At 32.1% G+C, this 16,254-nt stretch overlaps 1 long non-coding RNA gene across 1 annotated transcript; it reads right to left on the bottom strand.

The window, feature by feature from the left end:
• Positions 1 to 1,538: 1,538 nt before the first annotated feature.
• On the bottom strand, positions 1,539 to 2,121 carry LOC117932796. Its single transcript, XR_004654228.1, has 2 exons — positions 1,879 to 2,121; positions 1,539 to 1,588 (listed from the first exon to the last, which is right to left on the bottom strand). It is a non-coding gene; the product is annotated as an uncharacterized LOC117932796 (long non-coding RNA).
• Between the last annotated feature and the right edge of the window lie 14,133 nt (positions 2,122 to 16,254).

Below are 16,254 nucleotides of genomic sequence, written 5' to 3'. Positions count from 1 at the left end.
TATCTATATCGTTAACTATGGGTCATTATAACCTCATATTTCAAAAATCAAATGGAGTCCTAAAACTTGCCAAATTGTAAAATTTTCAAATGATGCATTCAGATGATCCAAATTCAAACCACTTCTTTGGATGACTCTCATTCTAATTTGTTAAATCTTAGTGATCAGTGGCGCATTGAGGTATAATGAGTTAGCTAGAATATAAATTTTCTACTTGGTTTCTCTAAATTCCTTGTTTGAAGGGGTGCCCACCTAAGTCATCACTCATGGGATAGTCCAAGTGAACACAAACACAGCTCTGTTTTTTGAAGCTAGAGTAAAAATTTTCTATTACAAACATTAGCTACTAATATTATGATACTTCAGATACCCAATTTCATAGCTTGGTGTAATTTTCTTCTCATATTGCACATTCTCAAGTTGATTTATGAAGTGTGCATCCTTTCAAAGAAATTAGGAAAAATTGATTAAAAAAGTTTATCTATATTTTTGGCTGTCAAGCTACCAACCTAAAATCATAAGTTGTTAAGTAATTGATCAAGAATTTATCCAGCCAGCATGAGCTAAAATGTAATAATTCGATACCATATGTGCATCAGGCCAAGTAGCCAACAATGTTAAGCTACCAATCATTAGGGGTATAATGATAACTCATGATCGTTTGGAAAACAAGGCTTTGATTCCAATTTGACTCAGCTGCCTAAGTTGTTAGATAATTGGCCAATGATACATCAAGCCAGCTTGGGCTAGAGTCCTGGCATTAGTTTTATCACTGCTTGAGAAACAAGTTTTGATGAAAATTCTGTCATATTTTAGGTTCTTCCCACTGTGAAACAAGATAACGAAATGAAATACTGAAATGTAGTTTCCTCTATCCATCCATTCATGAAATTCTTTTCTTTCAAAACTTTGTTCTAAATCAAGTGCGGAAGGGAAAATTGTTATAAGATGATAAGAAAAGGAAATGTAAGAGACAACTGACCTTTCCACTGAAGAGCACTGGAGTAAGGATGTCATGGTCTCCCAGACCAAGCCTTCTGAGAGTATGGCTTCCTGGATAGCAACTTGCTAGCCTGGGCAAAGATTTAAGTTTAAGAGACCTTAATTCAGGAAACTCGATCTTATCAATAATCTCTTCATCTCCTTCTCCCTGCCTGATGATTTCTTTTATTCCTTCAGGTTCTCTGTAAAGCGAGAAAAGCATTTTCAAGCTGCCACAGTTATGCACCTTGAGAAATTTCAGGTTTTGTAAGCACAATTTTTTTCCAAGGACCTTGTTGCACATATGCTCCATGTTCTGTGAATCATCTAAACCCAATGGACTCGGCTGACTGTCTGTGACATCTTCCGGAACATTTATCACTTCCAAATCAAAAACCACTTTTAATTCATCACAGCTGTGTATTGTAAGAGACTCTAGACTTGGCAACCAATTCTTGGATGCCAAAATATTCTGCAGTTCATTACAATTTTCTACCTTCATTTCCTTCAGTTCGCTGAAGGAATTTGCAAACAGTTGGTTTTGCCATATTTTTTTCACGTTATCCAGGCCGGTGACATACAAGAACTCCAATTTAGGGAATGCAACCTGCAGAATAGTCCATCCCATGATGTTAATAAAATACCTATAAATTTGTTAATATCACAACATGATAGGAAATAGGACATAGAAGGTAAACATGAAAAGAACACAAAGCCAGAAGAAAGAAATAAATAAAAGAAAACATTTGCATTCATTAATGCTTCATCTTCTTAGCGATTAATTAAATATTTTTCCTGAAAAAATTAATTGATTACGAATATGGTGTTAAATTGACAAAAAAAAAAAAAACAAAAAGCAGAAGATGTGGAAGATTAATAACTAAGAGACATGCTAACCTCTTCATTGAAGAGCACCCCAAGATTCTGTGTTCTTAGATAGAAACTTGTGAGGTTGGGCAAAGATAGAAGTGAAAGTTGGGTTATCTGAGGAAAAGTGATCTTGTCTGTAGCTCCGTTTTCTGCAATGACAATTTCTTCTATCATAGGGCAATTTTCTATGTGCAAGTGTTTGAGTTTGACAACACCCAATGCCATGGAAGCTGAAAAAAGATACATCAAGCTGTCACACTGCTTCACCCGCACCGATTCCAAGTTCTTGAAGCACGAAAATTGTCGAGGGCTGTTGTTGCATATATATCTCCACATAGGTAGATCGATTAAGCACAGTTCTTCTAACTTTGAGAGTATCTCAACATGTTCATTGTCAGCATCATCAACTCCATTAAGATCAAATACTTCTTCAAGTAGGTCACATTTTTTCACAGTAAGCTCTCTTAAATTGCTTAAGCTTTGCGCAAAATTGGATGACAAAACATTGGAAAGAAATGGGCAGTTCTCAATTATTAGGATCCTTAGATTAGAGAAGGCCCCAAATAAAGGTTGAAGATCCTGTATTTCCTTCAACTTGAGAGAGAGATTCAAGTACCGCAGTATAGGGAACGCAACCTGCAAATACGCAATAGATGATTATATCAATTGCAAAAGTGGTGGTCCAATTCCCAAAAAAATACATTCCCCGCCAAATATTTATTACAGGGAAAAAGAGGAAAAAAATCCTGATTTAATTACAATCAAGTAATTCTCCCAAGTAAAAAGTTCTCTATTAAAAATTCTATGTAGTAATGCTTTAACAATCCAATTTTTAAATCTATCTACGTAGCAAGACATTTATTTTGATTTCGATTGAAGCAAACTTTGTGCATTATGGGCTCATCCTTCTATCCTATACCATTTAAATTCTAGGAAGCCTTCAAGGAAGGACCTTTAGTTCATTACTAGAGTATGCAATCACTTGAGCGACACTTTGGAAGGCCTTTCACTATTCAAATAGATTCATAAGATAATAGATTGCGGTCTTTAAATTATTAAAGTAAGATGACTTTTAACATAAATTCTTAAGAAACTATGCAAATATCAAACTTGGAATTAGAAAATTTTCACAAGTCCTTATTGGAATTGTTATTTTTATTCTTTTTCTGAAAAAAAAAATGTGATTTTGAATTGGACTTGTTCTTTTTAATATTTTTCAAATAAAAAAATGTAATATATAAAAAGCTTTTCTTAACTTGACAACCATGGTCGACTTTATTCATGTTATATTATTAATAAAACTATCATAAATTTCATTTATTGGCGCACCAAATTTATAATAAATTGACTAATTAACCATGCAATGCATGCACTTGTTTTCTTTTAAACATTATATTATATATATATATAGCTATTCAAAACATTTGTTGTAAATCAACAAAACTTGACTTCTCAAAATGATAAAATCAATGTATTGTTTGACTACTTCAAATCATAAATTATGGCATTCAAAATAATATCATAGATCAGAATTGGAATGGCTCAAGTGGCATGGCTTTAACATAAAGTTTTAATTAGAAAACTTCCAGGATATGAAACTTGAGACAAAATCAAAGAATTTGGGTTCTAACCTTCTCACAAAGGAAGATGGGTTGTTCAACTGGTTTATCAAGTTTAGAAGCCAACATCTCCAGACTTCCACAACTTTCCACCTCCAGTGTCTTCAACATTGGCCACTCCAAAGTATGCATTCCAAGATAGAAACATTCAAGTTCTTTTAGACAGGAATTTGTCAGATAGGTCACTTCAGGGAATAAGAACATGGACACTACTTTGGCTACATCTTCATGTGCAACAATTTCCTCCACTCCACCAGAGTTCATATCCACTTCTTTAACTTGCAGAAGGCTTCTCACCACAAAACCTGGAAAAGGAATTTTAAGACTTGGACAATGAGAAACTTGTACGGACTTTAAGTTGTGATAGGTTAGAAGTCCCTGAGGAGCCTTATTCCATACACGCTTGAGATTCTTTAGATTATCTAAACACAATTCTCGCAACTGAAGGGAAGGAATATCATGACTTTCCTTACTATCTATGGCTTCCAGATCAAAAACCTCTTCCACTGAATTAGAGTCCACTATCTTCAGAATTTGTAGACTCTGTAGCCTCTTCAGCATATAGGAAGGAATAACGTTCCGCAGTTTTTGACAGGACCGTACAGACAATCTTTTTAGATTTCCAAAGGAATCTGCAATAAACTCATGATTGTGCCATATTTCCACATTATCCAGGTTGGAGATATCCAACTCTTCCAAGCTAGGAAATGCAACCTGCAGAAATGATTCTGTAGCATTAGTAATATAACTATATGCTCTGAATAACTAGACATAATAGGATATAACATGTAAAGCAACTATGACAAAGAACAAAACTAGAGTAAAAAAGCAAGAAAAAGAAAACATTTGCATTCACAAATACTTCATATGTCCAGCATCAAATGGAGCGTACAGAATTTGCCAAATTCAGATTTTCGAATATTCAAGTGAAAGGATCAAAATTTGGACCCCTTTATTCTTTGTCTCTTCTTTCAACTTTGATCACTCTTATTGGTTCATATATATTTGGTCATAATAATTAAAATTTCTATTGATGTATTAGGTTTAGTTGACAAATTTGTTACATTTCTTCCTCATTACATGCGACTTACTTTCTTAGATAGTATCATTCTCAAGTTGACTTTGGACTTTATCAAACTTGACTTCGAATCACTTCAAAGCCATCAAATTCAAGGTAAGTGTACATCTATAAATTGGTAAAGCTTTTGGAATGGCTAACATGTGAATCAAAACTGAACATAGCAGAAAATCAGATCCAAAAAGTTCACAAAATAGGAGAATGCACCCCTTGGACGTTCAGACCACCCCTCCCCCACATCATTTTGTTTTCCAAATTCGTTTCTCACTCCACCTTCTATTCTAAAAAGGCTTTTTGGAATGTTTCAAAATCAAAGAACTCTTCATATATAATTATATACAAAGGTTTTCAAGTATAAATAGATATGCTTTATTGAAAAGTGACGAATTTTAATGAACCCTAAGACTATTACTCATGTGGATAGAAAATAGATAAAACTATCGAGTTCTCAAAACATCTCATGTTTCCTATTCTTTATATTTACACCTTGAACCACAAGCTCGCTTGCTCTACTGAGTGATCTCATTCAAGTATAAATAGACATTTCTATGCCAAAGTTTTCAAGTATAAATAGATATTTGCATTCATTAATGCTTTATCTTCTTAGCAATTAGTCAATCAACCATAAGGAAATTAAAGCAAGTAGCAACTAGTGGAGGAGCCAAAAACTTTTATTAGGAGGGACAATGACAAAAATAATATATAGTCATCATCTATAAATTGTATCGTAATTAATGGTATTCATTATTATTAAAAATGAAATCATTTGAAATATTAATTATGAAAATGTATCAAATTAAACCACCAAAATACTGAAAACATTGAAAAAAATTTAAGTTCTATTAAAAAGCTATCAAGAACATTTAAAAGGAAATTCAAAAGAATTAAAAAAAAGTACAAAAAAATATTAGAAATTTTCAATAATTTTAATAATTTTTATAGGAAAAAAACTTATATATATATATATATTACAAATTAGATAATTTCTCTTATAAATTTTTAGATTTTTCAAAGGGTTCAACTATAGTATCAAAGAGGTACCTACCAAAAGAATATGACCAATCATGTTGCACCATGTGCATTGAGGTTCCGTTCTTTTATACCTTCATCTCATTCATGTATACCTTATATTTGTTCTTTGTACCTTCATCAACAACTTATATTTTTTTATGCGCTTTCAACAATGGAGATTGAGATTTTGATAGGAACCAAATTAATACCTTAATTTTTTTCTTTTTCAAATAACTAAAATATAAGATAGACGAAAGTAAAGTCTTTTATTTAAAACTTATCTTTCATACAATAAATCATCCCTAAAACATTAGTGACTTCATATTTAGACTTTGATGGAGCCACATGTTACTCTTACTTCAAGTAAAAATATAAGTAGTTAATAATAACTCGATTGATGTTATCTATAATCCAGAATATCCTATCGAGCAATAATAGCTTTATGATTAAAACAAAACATAGACTCAATTTGAACAACTAAATAAGATAATCATCAAAAGTCAATATAAAAAAGAAAAAGATTGAATAAACAGGAAAAAATAAGTATGAACTACTTGTTTTTATAATTTTAGTATAGTTTTAGTACTTAATGGTGAGTATTATTCTTTTGGTAATAATATTTAATTATCATTAATTTTTATTTTTAAAAAGATTTAAATTAAATTTATATTTTTTTAGAGAGGGCAAATTTTTCATTCTAGTTTTTATTTTCTTATCAATTCTTTCGATGCAAGGGACTTTTTCATTTTTGTTTTTTTTCTTTTTTTTTTAGGGAAAATTGAGGGGTGGCATGTGCCCCAGCCTTACACCCGGCCACTAGTGGTAGCAATCTATGGATTTCTAAACAAGATGATGCTTGGATAACAAGTTTTATAATCCCTCTCCTTTGCTTTTATAGAAATTACATGCAATATGCTTTGTGAATTAAGTCGAAGATTGAAAAGATCCCTATGGATTTAAAATGATGGCTTTCATACAACCTTTAGCATGCATTAATAGATCTAATATCAATTTTCAAACATCTGTATCATACCATACATCAGTTATCATGACATTGTATAATTAATTTCTAATTTTTGTACATTTTTAAAATGTAATAATCTTGTGATGTGATATATAAAAAATAGTCATGATTTTCAATAGATTAAGTAATTAATTTTTCCATCTATATCTTTCATACACCTAACATAAAATAAAAAATAGGTCTCTATTTTTTAAAATATTTTTCATACAAATGTGGGATGAAGAGTTTGACATTAATATGTGTGTTTTTATCAATAAAAATATCTAAAACTCTTACCATCCGACTTACAAAAATTATTGTTTAGAAAATGATTCTACAATTCTTTTGCAATATTTTAAAAAGGGACCGGACCAACTGGTCCAATCAGTTCAACTAGTCTTGGTCCCCTCTTTTGAACCGTTTGACTATTGAACCGGCAAAACTGACATATAAACTAGTAAACCGAGTTTCTTTTTTTCTTTTTTTCATTCAAACAGGCACAACTCCACCCCATATTGCCTGTACTAAAACTCCACTGATCGATATTGCCACCTTTTTTTTCTTCGTCCAAACAGGCCCAATCCCAAGTTGCCACTTGGTGGGCTATTCCTTGAATCCATGTGCTTTTAACATTGGATGAGTATTGTTGTATTTAAGGGCCTTCTTATCTGGTCTTTGTCCGATGTGGGATTGATAAGAATTGAACTTAGGCAAAATCAATGAAAGAAATTCTAGAAGCTTAGGAAAAGGGCATGGGGAACCACTCAACCACATACATTTTGATAATTAATGTAGCAAACAAAAAAAACCATATTCTTTTCTAAAACAATTTATAGTATTAAATAAAAATAATATAATTTTTAAAAAATTATAAAATTAATTAAAATTAAATCATTGAATTTTCTTTCATTCTTAATGTATTCACATTTAAATATTATACATATTTCATTTAATAAAATTAAAATATTATACGTTTATACGCTTAATTTGATAGTATCAAAGATAAAGAAAAAAAAAGAAGATATTATTGATTTTTAATTTATTTATATATTTTTTTCTTTTTTCTAATTTTAATGATATATAAATTATATATTTATGACATCATTGGTTTGACCATGATTCAACCACTAGTCCGATCATTTAAGCATGAACAGATAACTTTTTCGGTTCAATAATTGGTTCGGTTCTTAAACATTGCTCTTTACAATATTCTATCTCCATTTCTTCTATGACGTATTTGGATTTGGAAAGTTATTGGTGTAAAAGAAAGGAAACAGGATCAGTCTGAAAGCAAATTTCCAACTACTAGTTGAGGAAGATTGTAACACTTTGGTCAACATGAATTGTCACATACATTCTTTCCTTTATCAATAAATTATGTTCTCTACTTCGATAATCATGTTGTTATTTCCTATAATCATGATTTCACTTTCTGTAAACTTTGTATATATCATATGACAATTCAATGAAAATGTGTGCTTCCACAACAAACTTCTTGTCGTAAAGAATTTTTATGGCATCAAAGACTCATCCTATAAGCTAGATAACTAGGTCTTTGAAAGTTTCTGAGAATACTTGAGAGCTTGTTTCCAAAAAAAAAAAAAAATGATGTTTGTTATTGTTTTTGTTTTTTAACTCTTAGTGTTTCTGTAACAGGTTGTCTAACTGAAATAACAAAGTTTAACAACGGCTCCAAAGTCTTAACAAGATCATTTACAATTGTTTGTGATCTTGTTGTCTATCATCCCCCTACAGACTCATAGGTCTTCATACAATAGGAAACTTGGTGTGAAAGCTCAAGTATCGAGCGCTTGGTAAATGTGTAGCAAAGATATCTTCAACCTGCTCATCAGATGGTATGTATTGAATAGTAAGATCTTGCTATAAGACTTTATCTCAAATAGAATGAAGATCAAGTTCAATATGTTTGGAACAAGCATGAAATATAGGTTAGCTGCTAAGTAGGTAGCATTCTGTTTATCACACCAAACCAAGGGAGGAGCAATTTGACAAATGCATAGCTCCATGAGAACTGACTAAATCCATACAATCTCGGTTGTAATGGAGGCAAGGCTATGATACTTGGATTGAACACTGCTTCGATGGACCATTCGTTGTTTTATAGAGGACTAGGAGACTAAGTTGGGGTTGAGAAACACATAGTAACCATTGGCGCTTTTGTGATCATCATGACAAGAAGTCCAATCTGCATTAGTGTAACTTTGAATATCAAGGGAGGAAGAGGATTGCAACTGTAAGCCATGAGAAGACATCCCTTTGAGGTAGCAAAGAACACACTTCACTACAAGCCAATGGGTTATTGTTAGTTTGGCCATGAACTAACATGCTTTGTTGACAAAATGAGAGATTAAGACATGTGATGGTTACGTATTGGAGTGTACCAACTATGTTGCAATACAATGTTTTATTCATGAGAGGTTCGCCATCATACTGGGAAAGTGTCTAACCTAATGCTTTAGGAGTGTTAGTAGGTTTGGAATCAAGCATTTTGATGCAATTCAAGAGATCATGTATAAATTTTTACTGATTTAAATGAAATGTATTGTCAAGGTGAATAATCTCTCTCCAAGCAAGTAATTCATGTGTCCAAGGTCTCTAAGAGCAAATGAGGTATTTAAAGAGGTAATAGAAGAGAACACTTGAGAAGAATTACTTTTGGCGACCAATATATCATTAATGTCCATTAAGAGGATCAAAATATCAATGGTAGTAAAATGAAGAAACATTAAAAATTGTCGGCACGAGAACACTGAAACTCCATTTCTAAAGTGCTTTGCTAAGTTTAGTGAACTAACCACAAGGAGCCTATTTAAGCAACAAAATGAGTAGGAAATTGTTTGCTAACAAAACTAAGAGGTTAGGTCATAAACACCTGCTCTTCAAGGTCACCATTGAAAAATACATTTTGAACATCAAGTTATCGGATCAACCATCTAAAGGAAAGAGCAATCCTGAGAACAAGACGATGCTATGAGTTTGGTGGAACCTATTTGTAACTAGGGGAGCTCTGTATCGGTCAATGTTCCCATCATGTTTGTATTTTCGTTTATACACCCATGTACAACATATAATATAGTCATGTCAAGGAGAGGGGACAAGATGCAAATGTTGTTCTTCATTAGAGTATTATATTCAATTTCGATAGCAAGTTGTTGATTCAAATCTTTTACTATTTGCTTGCATGTATGAGTTTTAAGAGGCTTTTAAGCAAGAAACACCTTTTTCTTGAAGATACAGACATTTGCATGAGTTATCATTAAATGGTGATTAATGTGTTGAGCATTGGAACTATCAATTGTAGTTGTAGGTTCAGTAAAAGGAATAAGAATGGTAGATGGTCTAGGGGATGCTGATGAAGTAGATTGTTCTAAAGTATGTGACTGTTCCAAGGGAGCAAGGTCTAGAGAAGCAACAACTTTTGATGGTGTAGTAACAAAAGGAAGAGAAACAAGAAGGACTATAGGAGTACAAAAAGCTTGGAAGGATATTTGAGATGGTACAGAAGAAGAAATCAAAGAACTTTGAAATGGAAACATGGTTTCATAAAAAATGACATGACGGGTTATATAGATTCTGCTAAAGCTAGGTTCTAAGCACCAATATCCTTTACAAACTAAAGATCACCCATTACCTACCTTCATTAAACTAAACGATAGAGAAGTTTGTGAGCATTATAGGGACCAATATAGGGATAATAGAGACAACAAAAATCTTGAAAATTTGATAATTAGGCGGTTTCTCAAAGAGAACTTGAAAAGGGACTGAAGTTGAAAGACTTTAGTAGGCATGCAATGAATAAGAAGATGGCAGTTTGAAATGCATAAAGCCAAAATTTCATGGGCAAAGAAGCAATGGTTAATAGTGCTAAACCAGTTCCTACTACATGCCTCATATTATGCTTTGCTCTATTATTTTGTTAAGGAGTTTTGGGATAAGAGCAATGATTTTCAATTCCATGTTTGGCAAGAAGGACTGGAAATGATTTGAATTCACCTCTATTATCACATTGTAAAACATTTTAGACAAGAATTGAACTGATTTTCATCTAAAGAGTTTAACCGAATGAAGGTAGGTAATGGGTGATCTTTAGTATGTAAAGGATATACCTATGAAAAGTGAGAAAAGCCATCCATGAATGGTAAAAAATATCTTGCAATAGTTGTAGAGAGAACAAGTGTAAGACCCCATAAATCAGTATAAATTAAGGTAAGAGAATGAGAAGCTCTAGATTTAGATAAAGAAAAGGGTAATCTATGGCTTTTCGCATATTAACAAGGACAACAAATGGTATGCTTATAACATTGGAAAGAAATATTACAAGATAAAAGCATTTTCTTCAAGATATTAGTAATAAGATGACCAAGATCTAAGTGATAGAGATTAAACATATTATTCAAGTTCCTAGTAGTAGAAACATTATGACTGGAAGAAAAGAAAGCTAAGACTCCACTAGTTTGAACTGTAAGATTTGTAGGAAACTTGTATAAGTCATTTTCAAGTTTTCCTCAAAGAAGGGCCTTTCTTATAACCAAATCCTTAATGAGAAAGAAACGAGAAAGGAATTCAACAAATGAGTTATTGTTAATGTAGAGCTTGGAGACACTAATTAGATTAGTAGCAAGATGAGGAACATGAAAAACTTTCTGCAATTGAAAGGATTTGAGAGGTGATACACATGACTTAGTACCAACGTGAAGAATGGAAAGTTTCTTACCATTTCCAATAGTCACTTTGTCATTTCCTTAATATGGTTATACATCTAAGAGGGTACCAGCACTTTGAGCTAAATGGTGTGTTGCACTATATCAAGAAGCGGAGAATCATCATTTGTAGGAGAAACGGAGACAACCATAGTTTGCATCTGGTTATTATTGCTATTATTAGGTGAGGTATTATCTTTGGAGCTAGGCAAGCCATTATATCCTTGAAAATTGATATTGAACCAATGATAGTAGGGAAGAACAATATGTCCAAATTTTCCACAAAGTTGGCACTGTGGTCGATTTCTATTGTTGTTACTTCAACTTCCTTGACTACGACCACCAGAATCACCTCGTCCTTGATTATAGCCAAAAGTATATTTGTTGGTGGAGTAAGTACTTCCTATACTATTATAATAGTTTTTGTGGTTATTATTTTGTCTTCTATGACAACAACATTAGCAGAAATATTATTTCTTTCTACCATAGAGTTTTGAAAACACAACTGTTGTTCATGGGTGAGTAGTATACTATGAACTGAGTGGATAGGAACATCATCTTCATGAGCTATAAGAGAGGCAATCATGGAGTTATAATTTGCTCCAAGACCTCCAACAAGTAACAAGATTTGGTCTTTTTTGGCTACAAGCTCTTCGATTGCAACAAGAGTCTTTATCTTAAGGAAATATATTCCATCATCAAGAGTGAGCCTTTCTAGGTTGTCCAAAATTCTTACCAAGTTGCATGAGAGAAGTTAACCAATAGTCTCTTCCATGATCTCTGATTTACCAATACTTGTTACCTTTAGAGGCCAAAACTTCAATCCTTCAATACGTTCTTTTGGCAAAGATCACATTCTCCATTTATATGTGCTAACGGATGTAATTGCTTATACCTAGCTTGATTGTGAAAGCATGATTCAACATTTGTAATGGTAAAATTATTCCAAATAATTGAGAAGGAGTAATGTTCGTAGTGACTTGTGAGTTAAAAAATTCAGTTGAAGTAGCCATGTGCGTAGCAAAAGTGTTTGCCACAAGATAAAATGCAAGAAATTTAAATTAATTTTTTTATGGAACTAAGAGTCTTTTAGAAAGAGACTAAAAGCTCTGATACCATGAAAGTTTCTGAGAATCCATGAGAGCTTGTTTTAGAAAAAATGATTATTGTTATTGTTTTTTAGTCTTAGTTCTTATTGTTTTATAATAGGTTTTCTAATTGAAATAACAAAACTTAACAAGTTCTCTAAATTCTGACAATATCAATTACAATTATTAGCAATTTTTGTTATCTATCAATCTTCTTCCTCTTCTAAGAAATCTAAACAATAACCTAGATAAACATACAACTATTTCATCAGTGTTCTAGACTAATTTATGTCAAACTCAATACCACCAATTACTTATTATGGAATTCCTAGATTCTTCCTCTTGTATGTAGCTAAGAAGTACTTCATCATCTCATGAATGGTAATCAACCCATTAAGGAAATAGTTTATGATGCTAGAGAGAAAAGTGCAAAGACATGGACCAATAACGACGACCCTCTAATCTCTTCATCTCATGAATGGTAATCTACCCATTAAGGAAATAGTTGATGATGCTAAAGAGAAAAGTGCAAAGACATGGACCAATAACAACGACCATCTGATCTCTTGGCTTATTGGTAATACGAGCGAAGAGGTTTTAAGCATACTCGTTGGTGGAGAAATTGCTCATCAAATTTGATCTAATGAAATTTGATCTAAAGTAGAGATTGTTGAGAAGTATCTCAAACTCTTAATTGGTATAGACTCCTTTACGTAAAGAATATTATATAGAATATTTCTTAAGTTGATAAGTTCTTGCAATATTAGATAACCTTATAGAATATGGAAAGTTGTTAGGAATATCTCTATAATATTCTAGGTCATGAGAGGAAAAAGTTTTGAAATGGAGATGGACTTATGAAAACCATATGTGTTAAATAGAGATGTGAGGAATAATGAGGTCACTTAGTAGAGTGAGGGAGCTCGTGATTCAAGATATATATCCAAGGAGTGGGGAAACATGGGATGTTTCAAGAACTCAACCGTTGAATTTGATTTTTGTCCTCTATGGTATTCTTTATGGCATAATGGAATGATTCTCTCTCATTCGTAGATATAGGTATAGTTGGTCAAACCATGTTAAAACCTCATGTTCCTATATATTTCTTTGTGTTCTTGAGCTATTACATTGAAGATTTCACTATCAGAACATGTTAGTTTAAGAATTTAGATAGAATAAATCGCTCAAAGGAACACAAGGTTTTAATGTGGTTTAGCCTAGTTGTGATTATGGTGAAATTGACCATGACGAAACATTTAGCCCAATTGTGAAACCATTAACCATTCATCTTGTGATCACTTCTAAAAAATGGGTATTACTCTAAACACCACTTAATAATAGTTGAAAGTCCAAAAAGGAACACTCAGAAGGGGGGTGAAAGGGTAATTTAAAAAATTTAAAACAATATTTATAAATTATAACAAACTTTTCTTACCCCAATAAATATCAAGGATGTCCCAAATAAATAAATGGTTATATCTAAAATCTTTAGGTATATGATTTTTAACTTTTCAAGGTACCCTATAGTTGGTTAAGGATAAGTATAAATTTTTTTTTTTTTTTTATAGGAAACAATAAAGAAATATATTGATAGAATTAAGAAGTACAAAAGAAGGATGAGGAATCCTCCCGCCAAAGAAAACTAAACAACAAGAATACAAAAACAAGAAACTAAAAGGTAAAAACAACGAACAATCTCTCTTAGCTAGACCCTCCCATTGGAGCTACACACTGCTAGCCAATCTAGTTGTAACACATTAAGGGGAATGCCCTTAAAAGCCATGGAGCAAAAAGCCCAAAGAGAAGCAAGGAAGTGAATGGAATCCAAAGGATAAATAATTATTAATATCTGAAATATATGTTGACATATGTTAAGGATAATAATAACCATCAAAATAACCAACCTAACAAACTCAACAATCAATTCAAGATAATCAATGTCGTTAACCAGAATATAAGCAGCAATAAATAGATATGCACATTTTTAAGAAAGCCCTACAGTATATTAGGATTAATCAATTTGACATATTCTAAGCAATTCAAATGGAATATCCAATATATAAGATATAGACAATGAAACACAAAATTTTTACGTGAAAGCCCCCCACAAACTTATGGAGATAAAAAACCATGAGGTCCAAGACCTACCAATTTAAATCCACTATTTGAAATCAAGTTACATAGATTTACCCAGCCGCTTTGCCCTTAAAGACTTACTCTCCAATACCTACAACTCGATCCACATTCACGACACAACAACTCCCTGCTGCTCCCTAATAGATCCTTCAGTCCCTTCGAAAGGATTAAGATCTTCAACCAACAATTCAAATAATCGAATATCCTTGAATGAGAGATTGAGAATGGTGTGGCAATTAGGGTTTCTCTCAAGGAATCCTTTTCTTAAGAATGAGAGGTCTCTCAAACAATATGTTTTCAATCTCTCTAAAAACTCCATAATCTTTAACCTTCAAAGGGTTACAAAAGAAGTATTTATAGGCAAAAGTCATAAGGATTTTGGTATCTCAAGTTTCCAAATTAGAGTTTGAGTGAAATTCATCTAAAATACATTTCTAAACTCGACAAGACTAACATGACCACTTGAGCAGACTTAGACCAATTAAGCGCTCTGCTTGAGCGGTCCTTACTGCTTGAGCAAGCTGACCGCTTGAGCGGGATTAACCACTTGAGTGACCCTTGCTACTTTTGAAAAATCATTTTAAAACATTTTAGATCTAAAAATGATACCAAACCTTTTATACCTCAAATAAGCCTTATATGCCACAAGTCAAACCTTTTTAAATGTACTTATGACTTCCCAATTGAACGAACAACAACCCTTGATCTTCAATGGAAAGCAAGTCACTATTTAAAAAGATTTCTATAGTTAAACATAAATTAGAATAGAATTACCAACATATAAATAAGACTCAATGTCTTAACAACTTTGACTATCCCTCTCAAATGGACAACTTGTCAACTTGAAGTCAAGAACGTCTTTTACACAACAATCTTAAAGAGACAATTTATATGGAGTAGCCCTAGGATTTTGTGAATACCAAATTCTTGATTATGTTTATCTTCTTAAGAAATCATTATAAAGGTTGAAGCAAGCTTCACATGCTTGGTTTGACAAAGCTTTCAAAATTTTTACTTCAACTTGGTTTTTGTTGCAATAAGGCAGAATCATCACTCTTCATTTTCCAAGAAAACAAAACAACTATTCTCTTCCTTACATGCATTAATGACATTCTTATTGCTAGAAACAATGACAAGTTTATCACAACTTTAATCACAAGACTTGGCCATGAATTCTATATCAAAGAGCTTGGGGATTTGAGAATAAAAGATAAAAAAACAATTACAAAGATTTCTAGGTTGTTTAAATTATGTTTCTGATTACTTCAAAGATTTGAGAATAATTTGTGAACCCTTATACAAAAGACTTAGAAAAAATGCACCTGCATGGACTAAGCATCATACTAGTTTGGTAAAAGAAATTAAACAAAGAGTCAAATGTTTACCATGCATCAACATCTCTCATCCAAATGCATTGCTCATTGTAGAATCAGATGCATCTAATTTAGGTTATGGAGGCATATTAAAGCAAGAATATAATAATCAAGTGCATATTGTTAAATATCATTCAGGGATCTGGTTGGGCACTCAAATAAATTATTCAACTGTAAAAAAAAAAGAAGTTTTATCCATAGTTTTATGTATTTCAAAATTTCAAAGTGATTTGATAAATAAAAATTTCTTTTGAAAATTGATTGCAAAGCTGCAAAAGATATTTTACAAAAAGATGTTAAAAATTTAGTTTTAAAACAAATTTTTGCAAGATGGAAAGCTTTACTTTCAAATTTTGATTTCAAAATTGAATTTA

This window comes from Vitis riparia, chromosome 15 (assembly GCF_004353265.1).
Source record: "Vitis riparia cultivar Riparia Gloire de Montpellier isolate 1030 chromosome 15, EGFV_Vit.rip_1.0, whole genome shotgun sequence".
NCBI classification, from domain to species: Eukaryota; Viridiplantae; Streptophyta; class Magnoliopsida; order Vitales; family Vitaceae; genus Vitis; species Vitis riparia.
This window is presented reverse-complemented; position numbering and strand designations above follow the sequence as displayed.